General features: G+C 41.0%; 1 long non-coding RNA gene across 1 annotated transcript; it reads left to right on the plus strand.

The window, feature by feature from the left end:
* Window positions 1–1,200: 1,200 nt before the first annotated feature.
* LOC131969785 (uncharacterized) lies at window positions 1,201–2,887 on the plus strand. Its single transcript, XR_009394148.1, has 3 exons — window positions 1,201–1,246; window positions 1,329–1,400; window positions 1,488–2,887. It is a non-coding gene; the product is annotated as an uncharacterized LOC131969785 (long non-coding RNA).
* Window positions 2,888–4,564: the final 1,677 nt, after the last annotated feature.

Genomic DNA, 4,564 nt, shown 5'->3' on the forward strand with positions numbered 1-4,564 from the left:
AGAGGACTGGTTGTAGTGGGACAGAGAGACTGAGAGGACTGGTTATAGTGGGACAGAGAGGCTGAGAGGACTGGTTATAGTGGGACAGAGAGGCTGAGAGGACTGGTTATAGTGGGACAGAGAGGCTGAGTGGACTGGTTATAGTGGGACAGAGAGACTGAGTTAACTGGTTATAGTGGGACAGAGAGGCTGAGTGGACTGGTTATAGTGGGACAGAGAGGCTGAGTGGACAGGTTAAAGGCAAACTGAGGTTAAATTAACATGTGGTTTTAACGAAATACATCTGATATGCTCCTTAATTTTCTAATCTTCTAATTTTTATTTCTTCAAAAGTAAGGCAACTGTCGAGAACAATTAAAACTCGGCAGTGCAACAGCTCAGAAATGATTTAGGATTATTCCAAATTGTCGACTAGCTGTGTGCCTGTAATCTGGCCTGTGTGTCCTCAGGAAACCACAGAGTGACAGGTGTTGATTGATATGATTGATGGTGTTTCCATTTCTGCTCAGGCAAAAAAATGCAAAACCCTGAGCAGCATGAAATTCCATCTGTGTCCATGAGTGTGTGTCACAGCTGTGAATGTGTGTGAGGTGAAATGTGTGACTGAGCTCAGTTTTAGCTCATTATCACTCTCCCTTACATAATCTGATTAACCACAGTAACAATACCTCCTACCACACATTCTCATCTGACAAGCCAGAGATGCTTTGGTTTCTTTATTGAATTTCCATAACAATTTGTCAGCATTTCATAATTCTAATGGTGTGAGTTGCCCTCCCCTCTCTGCTCTCTGTCCATAGCCCCTGCCACCAGACACAGTGCACATGCATTTTCTTTGCAAACCTTTTCATTTCTTTATTGCAAAATAAGAGGCTCTTTGTAAACCTGTGGCCTATGAGGCTATTTGAGATGACAGGCTCTGGTTGGCTACATGACCATCTGCAGCAATATGAAGGCAAAACTACATTTAACCCTCTAGAGTCTCCAAAAGCACTAAAGAATGATTTCTTCATCACATCCAGACTAGAAAAAAAAATGTGGCAGGTGGCGTTTCTCCTCCTTTCCAGCCCGCTTAATTGGTAGCAGGCAGTGCGCAATTACTCCTCGGCCTCTTGATTACAGGGCTGTGCCGTGCACGTTTATATCAAGTTGGCCGGCTGCTGCTCTGATCACACTCTCTCTCTCTGGCCCTTAAGCATTGCTGCAGTTTGGCGTGGCTGTGTGGCGATTTGACTACAAGTACAAGGTAGGCTCTTGTGCCATTCTTTGTGCAGCGCATTCATAGAGAGCGGAGTTGTGCTTTACCGGCTGATTGTCTCTCTTTGTAGGTACTGCTTTTCTCCGGCAGTTTTGCTACGGGTGAAGTTCGCTTCAGGCCTGAGCTTCACCAAGTCTGTGAGGTAGGCTGGCGTGACTTCACAGAGTGATGGCAGGTTTCTCCCTTGGCTTCACAAGTGATGTTTTTCTTTTTTTCTTGTGGTCAGCAGCTGGCAAAGTGCACAACGGCCGTGTGTCTCTCCCCTCTCATCCACACTGAGTGACAGCTGTGCTCGCTTGGTGGTATGTATGCCTGTGATGCTATAATTCATTTTAGCACCCTTAGAATTTGACAACTGTTTTATTATATGTTATAGGGTCTAAAGGCCAGACGGCGCACCAAACACGCCATTTGGTCCTCAACCTCTGGCCTCTGGCATGTGCTGCTGTTCTGTCTCTACCATTAATCTTTATATACTATATGACTCTACTACACAAAAACTTCTCTCTGGAGTCTTGTGTATGGTGCTGTTTTTAATATTTTAATATATTGCTGACTGTATGTCTACCTGTGCTCATACCTGAGTGTGAATTTATCCTGTTGTGTTGAATTTATTTTTAGTTATCCCTAACTGGGTTTCTTGTTTGTTTCTTTCCTTTGGAGCATTTAGGCTTACACCTCATGGTGAATATTCTGTTGGGTTTACAGATTTAATTTGATTGTTTATTGTGGTTGGGTGGGGTTTCATTTTACTTTTGGGGATGTATTTTTGATTTTGTTTCCGTTGTAACCCTCTGGTCTGTGTACTGACCGTTTCCTCTGTTGGGCAGGAGCGGTGGGGTGCAAGCCGGTGGTAGTGGCCTAGACACTGACTACAGTCACATGGTTTTATAATAATGATGATGTCATTTTAAAAAGAAAAAGAAAAACCTATTTATATAAATACATTTTTTTATAAGTTGGATCTGTCTCTGTTCATGCTTAAAACCTGTGTGACCTTTGGTGTTTGTAAAGGGTCAGGTAAAATTTCCTGGGGGAATTACGCCCCTAGGTGGCGTTGTCGACAACATTTAATAATAACTGTCTGAGTTCCACTCGCCACAGAAGCAGCATGGAGCCCTACTGTAAATTTACCTCTAAAGTTCTGGCTGTAAACTCCATGAGGCCAGTTTCAGTTTGATGATGATATTCCAAGTAAAACTGCAGACAAGCTCAAATATATTTAGTATAAAATGATAGAACTGGATGGAACCCTCTTATATGTTATATTTGCAACCTTTGTTCACATTTGCAACATTTAAAATTATTTTATTGAGCATAGTGTTTCAAAGGTAAAAAAAAAGATTCAAAATCACATTTTAAGTTCGACTAAAGGACTAAAAACAACACAAAATGACCAAAAAAGACACAAAAAGACACAAAATGACTAAAAAGACAAAATAACTAAAAAAAGACACACCAAAAGACAAAATGACCAGAAAAGACACAAAATGACTAAAAAATACACAAAATGACCAAAATTGTTACGCTAAACACACAAGACACAAATTAAATAAAGTCCCACTAGAATAAAAACCAGAGCTGGATTACAGGATCACACACAATCACAAGATCACATTTATGTTGGTTTTTCTTTGTTTCGTTTTGGTTCAAAATGTTGATCCAGTAAGTCAGAATAAAAATCAATTATTATTAGGTCATATATGTAACAGTAGGTCACTAGGAAGCAGCAGAGAGCAGAGACCAATCAGAGGAGACAGGAGCTGGAGGAGCGGCTGATTAACAGCAGGTGTGACTATCACGGTCACTTTCTGGAAATCCTTTGTTTGCACACATGGCTGTGACTGGTGACTCTCTGTTTTGTGGTAAGGTGTGGACTTTTGGGGTTTTTAGCATTGTTTTAGAATCAGGGTAGCATTTTAATTGTTAGGGTAATGTAGGGGTGCATGCACCCTGAGGTATTTGTATTTTAATGATTTTAATTGTGGGTCTGTCATTTGTTCGTAGGACTAAAACACTGACTGTCATAAAGTACAGAGGTATGCAAAATATCAACATTTAAACCTCGTACTATATGTCCTACAAACTAACAGTGCTTTGTTTGTTCTTAGGCATAGCACTGACTGCCGTTTATTTTAGTTTAGCATTTTATATTTTAGCCATATTGATTTTATTGTTTTTATTATTTTAGATTTGAGTTTGCTTAATTTTAGGTTAACATTCTGTCTTCTTCTGTTTCTAGTATTGCGGCTGGTGGGGACCTCCATTCACCGGTGTGGCTGAAATGCTGGGACTTCACTTTAGGTTAATAATATGGTTTGTGGTTGCACATTGAATTAGTAAATGGTAAATGGACCTGCACTTATATAGCGCTTTTCTAGTCGCTTTGCGACCACTCAAAGCGCTTTACACTACAGACTGCGCTCATTCACCCTTTCACACACACATTCATACTGGTGGCAGAGGCTACCCTAAACGGTGCCACCTGCCACCATTGGGACCATTGCCACTATTCATTCACACACCGATGAACGCAGCATCGGGAGCAATTTGGGGTTCAGTATCTTGCTATCTTGTTGGGGGGCAACCCACTCTACCAACTGAGCCACAGCCGTGATGTTTTTATTTGAAGTGTGTTGGGTTACTGGTACTCTGATACTCCCAGTGTCCTAGGCAGTGGGTGGTTGGTTTCCCAGCCGTGATATGACCGTCTGTCCTCTTGTCTTTCCTTGACTGTGTTCTGTAGAGTTTTAGTTATTGTAAAGTAAATGGCATGTGTTTGACACACACTGACTGTTGTGGCCTCCTTAATTGAAGCCCCTGTGTGTTAGATTATTCCGTAAGGTTACATATAGGTGAGGTTGTGCTGAAAAAAATATACCAACATGGCATTTAAACATTTTTTAAGTGGTGTATACAGGCAGGGTGAAAAGGATTAAAAAATGGACAACATAGCCCAAAACTTAACTTTATTTACTGCTCTGCTCACAGACACAGTTTGGGGGGCACATATTAAGAAGGGGGTCGTACCCTGTTGAGTTAATGCTCTCAATTATTAAATGTTATTTGTTTTGTTTTTCATGTATGATGGGCAAGCCTGATATGTTTTTGTGTATTTATTGATCATGTTTTTTTGCGTTCCGGCAGTGATTGATTGTGGGCGTGTAAAATAAAAGGCCATCAGACACAGCTGTTTGCTGTTGATGTCATGATGACACAAGAGACGGCACATCTCAGTGCTTCATTCTGATTGTTCTTTTCGGTGTTGCTTATCTTGCCACTTTCATCTGGAGCTGTGAAGTTAAC

Source organism: Centropristis striata, chromosome 1 (genome assembly GCF_030273125.1).
Source record: "Centropristis striata isolate RG_2023a ecotype Rhode Island chromosome 1, C.striata_1.0, whole genome shotgun sequence".
Classification (NCBI taxonomy): domain Eukaryota; kingdom Metazoa; phylum Chordata; class Actinopteri; order Perciformes; family Serranidae; genus Centropristis; species Centropristis striata.